The sequence below is a fragment of the Theropithecus gelada genome, chromosome 10, assembly GCF_003255815.1.
Source record: "Theropithecus gelada isolate Dixy chromosome 10, Tgel_1.0, whole genome shotgun sequence".
NCBI lineage: Eukaryota > Metazoa > Chordata > Mammalia > Primates > Cercopithecidae > Theropithecus > Theropithecus gelada.
Genome location: NC_037678.1, coordinates 93,952,321 through 93,967,812, shown reverse-complemented (window position 1 = coordinate 93,967,812; position 15,492 = coordinate 93,952,321). Strand labels below are relative to the sequence as shown.

Below are 15,492 nucleotides of genomic sequence, written 5' to 3'. Positions count from 1 at the left end.
TACATAAGGTATTCTTGGACAAACTAAGAAAGTATGTCCTTTCTTTTTCCAGCACAGTTTTGTAAATGGAGTATAAAATGTATTTGGAGTTTTGATAAATTTATCACGTGCCAAGTATTTCTTTGCACAATGTCTGTCTAGTTTGTGCCCTGGGGGCAAAACAATGTATCATATTCTTGCATTACAGTTTTGTGGTGGCTGCTCACAGGCAGGTCACATCATCCTACTTTCATTGTCATTGGCAGTGCTATTTTGTTGAATATCAGTTTTGATGTGATTAATGCTTATTTCCCAATTTCACCTTGCATTTTCTTCTAAATTTTATGTTTGATAAAATAGCTCAATAGTAGTAATTAAACCTCTCCTCACAAAGGTATATCTTTATATTTCTCAATGCTTGTCTTTCTAGCAATGAAATCCACATTAAAAACATTTCTGGGAGAAGATAATTTATTTGTTATTTTTGAATTGTTTAAAACTATTAATACAGTATGGAAAAATAATGCTGGGTAAAAATAGAATTGATTCTATATCAAATAGGAATTTATTTCCTTTACTGCCTTCCTTTTGGCAATGTCTGTGCAGGTCTTCCCACACTTTGGCTAGTTCAGTAAATACATTCAGTTTAGATATATTTTAGTTCGCCACGTCTGAAGCTCAGGCAAATTGCCGCGCTAAGTTTTGAAAAATAATTTAGGAGAAACTTGCACATATTTTGAGGACGCGGGGTGTAACCTCCCATGGCACCGAGACAAGCGACATTCTGTTTGGTGAAAGGGGCGAAAAACACGACCTAACGGTGTTTACATGTGTATTCAGCCATGAAATTGAATATTATCAAAGTTGAAAAAATGCAAATCAAATTAAAACCAGAGAAAATTGTCTTTGGAATTACAGCGGCCTGGAGCCCCCAAGTGTTTGCTTAAATTGAATCATTTAGAAAAGAAAAAACATCTAAACTGCCCCCTCACTCTTCTCTTCCGCTCCCACCCCAGGCAGGAACCTTGTTCTCTAATTCTAGTAGGAAATGTATCAAAGTTGAGGCACAAATAACTCGCTCTAGGACAAATAACGTTGGAATATATATACATGTGTATATAAAAATTAAATGCCGCCCTCTATCTAGGTGTTCACAGAGTCGGACCAGCTTCCGAAATAAAGCAGCACCCACTTTCCTCATTCCTGGGTGAGCCCCTAGCCGCGGGCTGGCGGCCTGGCTCAGGCTGCCCGCGAGTGGCCCGGGGACCTTCGGAGCAGCCTTCCTCGGGCTCGGGCTGCGGGAGCTGGAGCGGGAGCGGGTGCTCCGGCTCGGGGAGGGCGGCGGGAGCCCGGGTACCCGGGGCCAGGCAGCCGGGGCCGATCGGGCGCGATGGGGTCGGCAGAGCAGCCGGCCGAGCCCCCGAGTCCTCGCGGGTCCGTGGGGCTGTCCGGGTTTGGCGAGCTCCTGCTGCCGAGATGCGCCAAACACGGAACCCGGGTTGGCCCTCCGGGGGGTTCTCCTCGCCCCCTCCCAACGCTCACTTCGCTGACATAGGACTTCCAAGGTTCTTAGTGGAGGAGACCACGAAAGGAAAATGCCTGCCAAATGTCACTGGGGGTCGGGGGAGAGATCGAAAAGAGCACGAGGCAGACGGACTGTCATTCTCGCTTTTCCCCCACAAGTTCTAGAGAGCACAGGGAACCGACCCTAGGCAGCCAGTCCCCACCCGACCCGGCCTATCCCACCCCAGTCACCATGGGTTCGGTTAGCTGTATTCCTCTCCCGCCCTCCCCATCGCTCTCCCGCCTCCGGGAGCACTGGCAAGTCCGGGGTTTCTCCTGCAGGTGCCAAGGTCGGCCCCGTCCGGGAGAGCCCGCTGGGCACCGCGCAGAGGAGGGCCGGGCGAACAGGCAGACGGCCTTGGGGCAAGACTGGAAGCGCAACCCCGCTGCGGTGGGAGCGGGACCCAGGCAGCCACGCCCATCAGTCTTAGTTGGGGACACCAGAGGGGGCTAGGATGTGCTGGCACGGCCCTGGAGACACTTTCATCCCATTTAGTGACTTCAGGATTTTGGTTTCGCTCCTCCAGCCTGCACTTTCTCTTCTTCGAACCGTCGTCCACCCTGCTCCAGCCCAAGCTGCACCGTCTCCGACCCGATATGTCAAAAGGAGTTCGAACTCTTTTTCCTCTGGGGAGGAGAAAGAGTGGGTGGCCTCCGCGTCATTCTGTCTTCCCTTCCTCCTCCTCAGTCCTGATAGAATCGAAAGGCTGCCCTTGTTCAAGAAACATAATAACTGCACTCCAGCTGACTCCGATGGGGGCGGGGGGTCGAGTAGTGGAAGCCCATTTTATTTGAAACCTGTCCCTATATTTTCCTTTCCAGGAACCCCTTGATAAAGACCAGCTCAACCATGGTTGAGAAAACAGACCCAGGCTCCCCAGAGCGGTTAACCCGCCCGCCTCTGGGCAGAGACTGTAATTGGGGTCGTGTTTGGGAGACTCGGGACCCTATTTCCAAGGAGAGCTGTGGGGGACTTGTTTATGTTTGTTGTTTTCAAAATCAAGCAAAGGAAACAACAGCCAATTAAAATGCAATATTTTTATTCCCCTCGCACGTCGTCAGTGATTTGCCCCCAGGGACTCACAATTTTCCCAAGCCTGTTAACGGGTGACAATGAGTGAGTGCCTCCTGTAATTTAATTTTCCTGTCACACTAAATAGAGCTACATTGTAAACCTTAGATCTACTCTTACTGATAGGATCGCCTTGTTTTGCCATTTGCACCATAAAGACCCCCAAAAGGGACACTGTATTGTGACCTCTACTCTTGAATTATTCAAGAACTTAATGACATTTTCCATTTTAAAAAGGGAACTAATTGCCATTGATGCAAAGCATGTGACCTTCTCCCAGTACCCAGTATGAGAATGTAACCATCTGTATGTGCATAGAGGGCTGAAGAAGGCGGGTACAAACAGGAAAAACACATGCAATCATAACCAGCTCAAAATGGACACTGGAATCAAGCGTAGGGTTTAATTTCACCCCAAACCATGACACACAGCTCCACAAAATTCCCTTCACCAGACCTAAAATTTGCATAAAACCTCACATCAATTCAGGCTCATTTTGGGGGACATGACATGACTTTTTAGCTAGGACTGGAACATTAAAAGTTTTGATAGCCAGTATGCCTTTATAAATGTAAAATTACTTTGATGTCAAGCAAAATATCTAATAATTTGCCTCCCTTCTTTTGTGGCTCTTTAAAATTATTTACTTACTCAAAAAAGAAAAAGAAAATCTCATAAATTGGGATGGAACCGCATCTCAATATTTGCTGTTTGAATCAGTCTTGAGTTTCTACTAAAGCCGTTATTGAAATTCTTCAATAACTAGAATTATCTCTCTTCAAATTACTTGGAAATGGATGCTTATCTTTTTTTTTTCTTCTTTTTCTTCAAAGAAAAGAAAAAACAAAAGAAAACAACCACAAAGAACTCCCAGTGTGTTTTCTACTCTTCTTTTACTTTTTCTTGGAGGAAAGTGAGGGAGAGAAATGGACTTCACCAGTGTTCTTTGGCTTCAGCAATTCACAGGTCAGTGTGCAGAGATTCTGGGATGCTGTTCCTGGTTTATCTGAGTCAGTCCACAGCAGGTATTAACCACTTTTAAAGTGCGAGTGGCATTAGGAGGTTGGGAGCAAAGCACTTTCTTGTGCTGAGCTGCAGATGCTTCTTTTGAACTTTGAATGATGCCTGGGACAAGGAATGGTCATTTCTGCAGGGAACAGACAGTTCCTTTTAGAAGGACGCTCTCACAAACTACCCCCTTCCCCCGGGCTTCATTGAGAACTAAGTATCCTTTCTGTGTTTGTCTGTGAATCCCTATCTCTATCTTGTAGAATTTCTGGAAAAGGAAAATGAAGTACATTTGAACACCTAATTTGACTTTTATGAACCCCACGTTATATCAAAATGTTTGACACAACTGGTGCTGGTGCAACCCGAAGTTGTACAAAGCAGAACGCCTGACACTCCCTCTGTCAAAGTGTATCAAATGCCATTTAAAGGGAATTGCCATAATACTGTTATTACCCCAGTTGTGTAATAGAGCAACTGTTTTCCTATTTCTCTAAAAGAAACCTGTTTCTCTCCCTGGTATCTTGTGCTTTTTAGTTCTGTAACATGGTAAGAGAAATGGAGTAAGGTTACATAGTTCTCATTGTTAAATAATAAAGACATATTTAAGAAATATATTTGCGACATTTTCAAGTCATGAAAAACAGGGATATGTATGAGAGGAGTGGCCAGCCACCTTCTTGCATGTCCCCTGTGATAAAAGCAATGTTTTATGAGGCAAATGTTAATTTGGTTTTAGAGATTTTTCACTTAGTTTTCTGCATTTAAAACATTTTATAACAATTTGAGATCGACTATAAGACAGAATAAATGATAAGTGTCTCTCATAGCATTCTGTAGTGTTACAATCCAGGAATTTTTTCACAGTGACAGTATACTTTCAAAATGAAATTTTAATTCACTGTTCATGTTGTCATCATGGATAAATGACAGTCATGTTTCTTTTCATTTTAAAAAACAGCTATCTTGATCAGGGACCACTTGAAGGACATGTTAAGATTGCGGTGTCTTTAGGGCAGAGCAAAGTCCTCTTCTGGCCGCATTCTGAGATCTCATCCTCTTCTGAATGGATATCTGTGTTGGTAATCTGGAATGCCATGGGAGACATTCACTGAGTTCAAGTGAATGCTTTTAGAAGAGTTGCAAGAGATTCTGATTGAGCACTATGTTTCACCCAATTCCTGTTCCCACTCTTTCCCTGCAATATAAAAACAACATTGGAAAGCATTCCCATTTGGCCTCTGTAAAAGGGTACATGAAATACCTATCTCATTTTAGTTCACCTATAAAACGGGTTTCTCATTTCTCAATCAAGCCTGGTGTGAAGGGACACATTGGACTTTAAATTATTTTATACCCTTTATCTATTTTTTTTTAAAGATCTGCACTGTTGATGTACAGTTTTTAAAATACTAGAGCTAGCAAAAGTTGACAACTTTCCATCTGATTTTATTTATTGAAACCTGTGCATCACATATATTTACTGGACTTCTTACTGTCCATTTTTCTTCCCCTAGGAAATGGCATCAAGATAGTTCAACTAAGACATGGGCACTAAAAGTATTATAAAAATACCTTTTTGAAAAACTCAGTTTCTCCTGTTTAGTAAATATTTATTTCATCAACACGGGCTGCGTTCCACTGTGTCAGGATTCTGCATGTGCATGGAGCACTGTTCCAGCCTGAGAAGATGGTTCTGAGGCCACTTAGCAAGACATTTTCCAGCATGAGCAGGTTTCTCTGTGGAAATAGTGACACCCTGTTCTGGTGTGTTGTCTTTCCTCGGGGAACTTAGGAGGTACAAAGCTCCTGAAAATGTTCTTTATGCTGGTTGAAGTTCTTATGTCACTATACTGATTCCCTATGATGCAGATTTGAATCACAGAGCAATTAAAACATGGATCAAGTAAGCCTGGGGTTCACCAAGGCTGAAAGCTGTAGCCATTCAAGGCATCATTTCTGTCATGAAAATATAGGACCTTTTCAAAACATGCCTTCAGGATGGTGTTCCCTTTTCAAACAAAAGTCTAATGACTGCATAACTCTTCTTGACCACATCTTACATTTTCTCTAGATTTGCTTATTTACAGCTACTGGAACAAAAAGATGAGACGAAGAAAGCACACTGATTGTCCTAAGAGTCTTCTGTGACTAAAAGCACATGAGCTTCTCCCCAGGCTGAGCTTTGACCCTCCCAAGCATTTCCCCAAAGGCCATGACACTGCATCGGATTGCTTCTGGACGCTTTCCTCAGAGTTTTCAACCAATATAAACCGAAGAATGGAACACAGCACCAGATTTGCTAATCAAGAGGCAATGGTCCCAGTCCAAATGGTGCTGTGTGTGAATACAGAGCCCAGGAGAAGGGAAGGAGGTACATGAACATCGGGAGTTGCAAAATCTTGCTGAACCAATAGACCAACAGCCATTAACATTTGTCAGCGCAAAGATCCTAAAATATGCAAGTGTGGATTTGTCCTGCTGTAAGAACTGAAGCTGTGACAATCACACTGCCATGGACATTTAAGCTCCTCTGAGGTTACTGAATCTAACAGTGAATAAACAATGAAGAGTAGCTAATTTTTGGAAATCCTTTTCTATGACCGGAAGGTATTCACAAACTCAGAGTGATTGTTTGGGGTGAGAGATGGTCCCATGCCTTGTGGGCCTCTCTTTGCTATCTATTCAACGTTGGAAATGAACCCCTCCCTTACAGGAAGGTGAATAGCAACCAAAGTGAGCCCACCCTGGGAGGGCAGAGTGGGTGTACTTTCCTCAAAGAGCCCTGAACACAACAGGGCACACAAACAGCCAGAGTACCCTCAACAATACCCCATCATCTGCCCACCAGGGCACACAGATTCACACAGATTCAGTGACACATTCCAAAAAAAAAAAAATGGAATTAGGGAGGACCCATAGCATGGCCAATGTGTAGAGAGCTTTACTACTCTTAGCGCCATTGCTAATTATTGGAGCAAAGAAGGGCACACAAGGAATGGAACCCCACCTGTTTAAAGTAATAAATGTCAACCCTAAAGTGCATGGAACTCTCTCTCCTTCCCTTTTGAGGGCTGTGTGCTTCACAAGCTGGGCATTTGCTGCACGGGGTTTTCTAATATAATGTGAATTTTCAATGTGCTTTGTCTCTGTAGAGTGGCTTTAAAAAGCCCTTGAAGTCCTCAGCTTTAAATCCATGCTAATAGGGGAAGTCTTTTTTTTTCTTTTTTTTGGAGGTGGGGAGCTTTGGTTGGGAGAAACATTGACCCAGACTGCACTCTGGGTAAACTAGGGCAAAAGACCTGATATCGTCTGCAGGGTACTTATTAACCACTGTTCATTTGCAGGATCAATATTTCCAGCAAAGGAGTCAACACTCAGGATACGCTGCTACGTCTCACTTTTTCCTTGACACAACAATTTATTTTATAAATGCATCTGCTGGAGAAGAAAAGGCAGTACCAAGGATTGTGTCTTTTATCTCCAGGATATGCAAAGCGCATTTATTTTCGGCTTTTATCTCTGGAATTGTATGTTGATCCCATACATATAGATTGATTTTGTTCAGGTAGATAATGAAAAGTCAAGTGGAAAATTACACAATGGCATTCACGATCCTAGTCTTATATCGGTATATAAATTGGTTTATTATTTCATTCTATTAAAGAGGCTTTTTTGTGTGTGTGTGTGTTTTTTTTGTTTTTTTATTTTGTTTTTTTTTTTGGTACCCGGAAAACTTCAAAATGCATTGTGTTGTCAGCCTCACTGAATTTTCTTTTGGAGGAGAAGGTGGGGAGGGGAAGCCGAAGCCCCGATTTCTCCTACTCCTTTTGCTAATTGTATTGGCTAAATGAGCTTTCACAGAGGGGGGTCCTGGCTGCTTTTTGCTCTCCCCCAGCCCACTTGTAGGTTGCACACAGGGCTTCTGTAACTCTTTCTGGGTCAGGACAAAGATATCCACCGTGTACACCCTGTGACAAAGGTGGATATTTATTTCACCTCGGGCAATTCTAAATTTTGTCATGATGACTGAAAGAGGCAATCTCCTCCTGAGCACTAAGAGGCCAGGGGTGAGAGGGTGGCAGCATAGAAAAGCCACCACCCAGAGACAGCTTGGAGCCACAATCCTGGAGGAAATGTTATTAATAAACATCTTTTGGACATTTGGTAGCCCGTGGAGCTTGCTCCAGCTTAAAGCAATTAATTCAGGACACTGACATAAACTCTCCAGATCTTTGACAGCTTGGAGCCGAAATAAAAATGCTAGTTCTCCGGGGAAGAGAAGAGGATGGCTAGCCCTTTTCTGGACTGTTTGCTTATAGGCCCAGAGAGCAACCTTCCTTGCAGAATGAAATGCAAGGGCACAGACAATGTACCAGGGAGAGAATAGAAGATGGGAATGAACAGTTTGAACTATTTGCTCAGCAGAAGGGCACCACAATGCTGGGGTAGTGGTTTTCCCATGCGTCCACCGTCCCTTCTTTGGGATCTTTTGTTGTCCCCTGTCTCCTTTGGCCAGATAAGAGCACAGCTGCAGCATTGCAGCTAACAAGTAAGGCCGTACTTATCCCCCTAAATCTCGGGGTGCCTTTACTGTAACAAGTTATGCTTGGCTTTCTTTTATTTTACAAGAGGATGGTGAGGGAGAGAATGGAAGAACAGAGGGGGTGGACGTATAGGACACTGACACTGCCTATGTCTGATTTCTTTCTTTCTTTCTCTTTCTTTCTTTCTTTCTTTCTTTCTTTCTTTCTTTCTTTCTTTCTTTCTTTCTTTCTTTCTTTCTTTCTTTCTTTCTTTCTTTCTCTCTCTCTTTCTCTCTCTCTCTCTCTCCTTCTTTCTTTCTTTCTTTCTTGCAAGCTGTGATTAGATGCAATCTTTGTGGGTCATTTAAATGGAAGGGTTCCGTGATGTGTATTGCTTGCCAAGCCAAAATGTTGCCTTTTGGGGAAAAGGGGGAGAGGTGCTCATGGAGTGCAGGGAAAGGGGTTTGGGGGCAGAGATTTTGGTTTAAAATAACCAGACTTCTTCTGGCTGCTGAAAAGAGGAAAAAGTTTTAAATTGTCAAATTTAAAACTGTGTTCAGTTAAGATTTGCCACTTCTGAATATTATTTTGGATTTCCCCTTTCCATGCTTATTTTGTTCAGAATCCTGATGAATAGAGGTTGCTGGACTCAGGGTAAAAGCAGGATGAACTGGAGATGGGACATACAAGGTACTTTTGTAATTGCCATAGATTACATCTATAATCAGAGTAAATGTCATCAACAAATAATCAAAATATTTTTTACATTTGCTCTTCTAAAATCAGAGCCTATTTTAAATATAAGAGAAAGTAGATATGATAATGTAAACTACAGTTATGTTAAGTTGATATTAAAGTCAAAATCTAACACAGATTTGCACTGTTGGGTGTGTGTTCTGATTCAGTGGGTTTTTCCATGGATGTTGATTTTGGGAGCCAGGCTTCAATGTTTAATTCTATTGTAATGCGGTTATTTAGCCTGAATGGTTTTATAAGGTGAAAAGGCAAAAAAATTAATTCCAAAGAAAACTAATGGTTTACTATGATTGCGTTAAACATTTCAGAAGCCCACCTGTGGGAAATACAAAGTACTAATACTGTGTGTTATTTTGCTTTTGTATTTTTGTCTCACCGACAACACTGGCAGAAAAAAAATGCTTTCGTATATTTTTCCTGCTGGGTGGTCAGAAGGAAAGGCCATGAAGCTAAAGGTCTCCCATTGAGACGCTGCTGTGCAAAGAGCCGACCTCACGTGCCGCTGCCAGAGAAGAAAGCACCTGTTCATCTCGGCTCACTGTGGGTCTGAGCTCAGCACTGGCAGGCGAGGGGCCGCATGCCTCCCCCACAGCCACCGAGAGGGCAGCCCTGCAGGGAAATCATATCCAACGTGCCTGTGACCACACCAGACTTAAGACAGCCTCTAAAATGTCCATGAAGCCATTGTCCAGTAGAGCTGTTAGTTTTAAAACCAGTGAGTATTACCTTTGGTTAAAAGGATGCATGTGTATAGGTGTGTGTGTGTCTGTGTGTGTATGTTTGTGTTTTTGGACTTGTGTGTGATATAGGGAAAGGGTATGGAGAATGAAGAAAGGGTTCCATTTAGGCATTTGCAAATATTTGATGGCATCATGAAAAGACAAAAACATCCTATAAAATATATCATATTTTTCTATGATTTTGTGTGTACCTATAATAAAATTATTAAGTACAAATTGTTCTGTATTTCTTTTGCAAGCATAAATTCTAAAATTTTGTATTTTGTACAAAATAATTCATATCACATAATAAGGGAAAAAATACATTTTTTTTTCCTGATTAGGTGCTTAGACTAAATACATCTGTTTTTTTTGGGGGGAAACTGAGGCCAAGATGGAAATTGTAGTCTGCCTGGGTGAATGTAATTCTTTTCTCTAATTCTTGACATAGAGAAAAACTTGCCCAGGGAAATTTTTCCATTATGGCATTTTAGCATTAATCTGAAAATCATGTGGAATCACTGTGGATAACTCAGGGAAATAAGTGAAACTCTTCTTCCATTAAAAGAATTTCCTGCCCTTGAGGCTATGCATTTCCACAACATGGGAAATGGGTTTTTATTTCCAATTTCTACAAAGAGTACGCATGCAACTGGTATCCATACAAAGCCCCACGTGTTGGGAGGCCACTGAGGGAGGAGCAGAGCTGCAGCAAGGGCAAATGCACAAATAACAAATCAAGTTTAAAGACCGTGGTCAAAGGCAAGGAGCAAATGATACTGATCTTATATGTGAGGGGCTTGGACATCACACCAGCTGCCGAGGAGTTTGATTAATGAGGCATTAAGGAGATGGAGTGACACTTACAGCTAGTTACTTATGGTGCTAATTTCAAAACACTTTGCAATAGACAAAGAGACTCTGCTCATAATGCAAAGTAATTTGTGGTGTGTTCCTGGTGAATGCATTTAGCGAAGCAAATATAGTTATGCGGAATTTAAATTAAGGTTGACACTAATGTAAACAGAGCCCAAGAACCACTGTCCCCAATAATTTGATGAGGACACAGGTTTTAATCAAGCCTCTTCCACTAAAATAGCAATTTAAATCCCTATCGTTTAAACTGGATAAAACGCTTAAGCCGTAAAGGTTGGGGAGGAAAATAGAAATATACTTGAAAATAAAAATGAAATATCTCTGGGGGAAATCTTGACTATGTTTTGACCCAACTGGGATGTACATGTCGATTTAAATGCCAGGTTGATTTTGAGGCCAGATTCCAGGTATTTGAAGGCATTTGCTATGTATCTTTTCTGTTGTTGTGAAGTTATGGTTGGACACATTCTGGTTGTATTGATCTCAGAGTAAAAATTCTCCTCGTAATAAGAAAGTGGAGATTCTGATTCCGAGGCCCCAGAATCATTTATGTATTAAAGGAAGAAATCTACCTGCTTCCCCCGGCAACCAATTTCTATTTGAACTAAAAAATTCAAAATTGGGGGAATATGAGGAAGGAGCGTGGGCCTGGTTAGAGACCCTGGCCAGCCATCGGAGAAGTCAGTTTTTCTAGAGGGTACCACGTCTGCACATGGCTTTGTTCGGGTTTGGCTATTTATTTCCCTTACTCAGATTCACTGGGGAGGGGGTCAGCCCAGTCATTAACATTAATTAAAATGCCAGCAGCCTAGGTTCCAGGGCCTGGGAGGCCTTGTATATGGGAAACAAAACCAAACAAAATAGCAATTTATTCTGCCCTGCTCTTGGAAAATAAGCGGGAGTTTGGCAGCACTTCCTGGGGCTCCGGACTTTACAGCAAAAGAGCAGGAGGATAAGGTAAATCAACCCTGAATTCTCCGAATTATGACCCTGCCTTCTCCAACCACATTCATGATGTATCTTCTAGGGAAAGGAATTTGTCCAATGATGTGTTTTTAATACCTATTCAGAAGAAAGGGCCGAGAACTATCTGGGGAGGAATAAAAGGTGTAAACGTAAAGTGCTCTGAAAATGCTCCTAGCAGTAATATTAATGGTCACCCAACTCAAGGACTTAAAGTCAGGAATGGAAGGGAAATGGGAAGCTGGAGACTTTGACATTTGGGGGATGAAGGGGGGTCCACCACGAACTGAGCACTGATTATGAACTTGGCACCACGGGCACAATTAGGAAGAGGGTCTCAAACAGAAGCAAACGGAGCCCAGGGAGGTTAAATTATGTTCCGAAGGCCACACAGGCTTTGCAGGCAGGGCCAGACTGCTCCGACTGGCTCGGTCCCTCCTAGGAAGGACACCCTGTTCTCTCAGTCCCCGTTACCATGTGGTCCTAAAGTGGATACATCATCATGCTGCTTTGGGAAGCCTCCACTCCACGTCTGGCAGGTAAACAACATCTGAAACTCCCATCCTGCAAACATGCAAAAGAGGGGAAGGGGAATTTGCTACTCCAGCCCTCGGAAGTTAGAGGAAATGAATGGAAGGTCATTGATGTTCATCACAGTTGCAAGGACAGCAATCCCAAAAACAGTGATTCTACATGGCTCTTTGTGTCTATAAAAAGACAGATCTTTGACATCTGAACATTGGGCCTTATAGGCAGAGGAGAGAGAAGCCCAGCCAGGTCTGCCTTAGGAGACACAGCTGGCAGTCAGGCTCCTGCTCCCTTCTCTTAGACAAGAAGGAGCAAAGGGGATGGAGGGTTGTAGGGATGGGAGGGCCGGTGGGAGAACTGAGTGTGCAGGCCAAACTTGGAATGTCAGGGCATCTTCCAGAATGATGAGTATATATGTGTTTTTAAGAAGAAAAGATTTGTTGGGTGATGACTTTGGGGACCCCCAGGCTTAGGTTCCTCTACTCTCACCTGGCATCCCTGCTGTGGCCATGGGGAACAGTACCCTTGGCCAAAAAGCACTTGGCATTGATATAGAATTTTGATTTCTACTCTTGGGAGGCACCGTGTGCCAGGCCTGTGTGTGTGTAGGCCAGAGTGACACAAAGTCACCGCTCAGGGCAAGCCCCGAGCCCTGGGGGTGGGATATGTGCTTCCCTCACCTGTGCTCCCTGGGGATGCGCCTGGCCGGCATTCCACTTGGCTCCTCACAGGGTGCTGGCTGGTTGGAGCCCCTGCTGCTTGTGGCCGTGACCAGCCTAATGATGCTTCCCAGAGTTGACTTTTCCTTCTTGCCAGCCTCAGCTTCCCCAAGGCCTCACTCCTGCTTTCCGAGGTCACCTGCCTGAGGCTGCACACACACACACACCCTTCTGGTTTCCAGCAGAGAGAACTGTCCTGTCTGTCTCGCCGAGGCTGCAGTGCTGTCCAGGCAGCCAATATTGGAGGAGCAGCATAGGGGAGGCCTTTGGCTATTTCCTTCATTTTACTGTTCAAATCAGGGTTCTGGAGATCTTATGACTCAGATCACTTGTCACACACTCTCAAAAGCATCTTATTTTTTCTTGTGCTGAAACACTGATACAGCATTTACTTGAGGTGTGGGAGCATTTTCATCCTCATGGCCCCAGACATGGGTGAAAGGTTTGGAAATGCCAACTCGTCTTTTGGCCTCAGTTTCTCTCCTTCATCGGAGGATAAACAAAACAAACAATCTCACAGACCATTGTGAAAAAGTTTGTTTTGGAGAGCATTTTGGAAGTGAATGATGTCAGAGATGCATTTTGGCCTCATTTCCTGTTATAGAAACGTGGGGCGGGAATAGATGTGACCAGAGCAGATGAGCACACAGTGCTGAGCTCTTGACTTTGACCAGGAGTCCTCACATTCTTTCACCTGCTCTGTGAAAGAAATCTGAACCTGTTTCACTTGCCCAGCCTCTTGATTTGGAATCTCAGTGCACACCCCAACATCAACAAAGTTGCTATGGATTTTTATGATTATCTTAAGAATTTGTCTCAAGTGAGGCTCGAGTACTCTCAGGAGAAGGGGTGGGGATCCTGAGCTGCTCCTCTGCTGCTCTCTGTGGAGCACATGCCACCCTATTCTCTCCTTTCCAGTCTCTGCATTGCAAATGCCTCCATCTCTGGTGCAAAGCCTACTTTCTTACAAGATCCAGTATCTTCTTCCATGTAACTCTGGGCCAAAGGACTTACATTGACTTCCTCTTAAATAGGGAAGAGATGGCTGAGTTCTTATCACCCTTAAAGCACTCCTTCTTTACAGGAAATATTGACCCCTTCCACACCACACCACAATACCCTCCTGGACACAGCCTGAGATCTCAGGACAGTGGCCTGGCCACTACAAGGGCCCTGCATGTCCGGGAAGGCTCTTTCCAGGCCCCAGCTCTTCTGCTCAGTTATTCCAATGAAGACCTAATTCTGCCTGCCCATGTGGGCCGTCTGTGGTCAAATGCCAGCATTTGTGGTTGAGACTCCTCTTAGAGAAGCAGCTGGGAGCGGTAAGCCCCTGTCCTGCTGGATGGGTAACAACAAGTTGTCAGGGACTGGATCAGGGTGGGGGGGATTCTCCATTGAAATCTTAGATCGAAATGATGAGATTTAGATCATTTGTTCAATGTGAGTCTTCTAACAAGCATTTTTAGGGCTATCTCCAAGATTGGGTTGTTTCTCCCAGATTTTTAGTTCTAGGTTTCGCCTCCTCTCTCCCTTTGCCTTCTTTCTCACCTCCAGGGTTAGAGGGGTTTTCTGGTGTGCCTCCTGCCTCTTTGTCAGGCCTCAGGCTCCCAGCCTATTAGGCTCTGCTGGTGTTGATCACAATTTTTACTTTCTTCTACAAAATTCTCTGTATGTGCAGGGGTATTGGCAGATCTCCCAACCCCAGAGTATTTGTATAACCAATTCAGTATGTAGGGTCTGATTTGTCTTTTTTTTTTTTCTTTCCTGATAAATAGAAAAATTTTTGTTTTGCTTAAAATGCTATTTGCCCAATGACTCTGCTTTATAGACTACCTCCAAGCAACGGGTCCACTTGTTATTTATGAGCAGAGTTATAAAAAATAATTAGAGATGAGGGGTGGATTCTGATGGCTTAGGGAAATTTCTGGGGTTATATAACTGACCATGCTAGTTATCCATGAGGTAGAGAAATACCAGGTGAGGTGTCCATTGGCCTAAATCTGCAGGATATTTTTCATATTTTTATGAAACTCCCAATTCACATTCTTTTGTTACTTAAGAGTTAGTTGGTCAAGGTATTGGTGATATCTCCACTCTCTGTTTTTAAAATTATTTACCAAATCCTTTCAGTCCTTCCTTCAATTTTGCAAAAATGAAAGCAGTGTTCAGAATGTGGTGTGTCAATGAAATGGAAATAATAGGTATGGAATATCTTTAAAAAATACACCTAGTTTTCCATTCTCTCTGCCAGCATCTAGTGAAGGCCCTTTATGAGAAGGAAAATCTCCACATTAGTTATTGTCAGCAACCTCCAGCATCAGCTTCCAGCACCTCCAGTGTTGTTAGAAACAGTGGTGTCTACAGGGATCTGATAACATCCTCCTAGAAGGGTAGTTTGTGCAAGCTGCTCCCCCTACAACAACCATTCATACTTTTCTTCTTTTCTCCCCCAGAGGTAGCATTTCTCTCTGTCACCCAGGGTGAAGTACAGTGGTTTGATCATAGCTTACTGCAGCCTTCAATTCTGAGACTCAAGCCATCCTCCAGCTTGGACCTCCTGAGTAGCTGGGACTACAGGCACTTGCTGCCATGCCTGGCTGAATATCTGTTTTTTTGGTTTGTTTGTTTGTTTGAGATATTCCATACCTATTATTTCCATTTCATTGACAGACCACTTTTTGAACATTGCTTTCATTTTTGAAAAATTGACTATACTTCATCATGGAAATTATGTAATTTTTATACTTAAGACATTGGTGTTTCATATGTCTTGATCTACTGAT

At 43.3% G+C, this 15,492-nt stretch overlaps 1 long non-coding RNA gene across 1 annotated transcript; it reads left to right on the top strand.

Moving 5' to 3' along the window:
• Positions 1–3,499: 3,499 nt before the first annotated feature.
• LOC112633485 lies at positions 3,500–6,202 on the top strand. Its single transcript, XR_003121536.1, has 2 exons — positions 3,500–3,580; positions 5,140–6,202. It is a non-coding gene; the product is annotated as an uncharacterized LOC112633485 (long non-coding RNA).
• Positions 6,203–15,492: the final 9,290 nt, after the last annotated feature.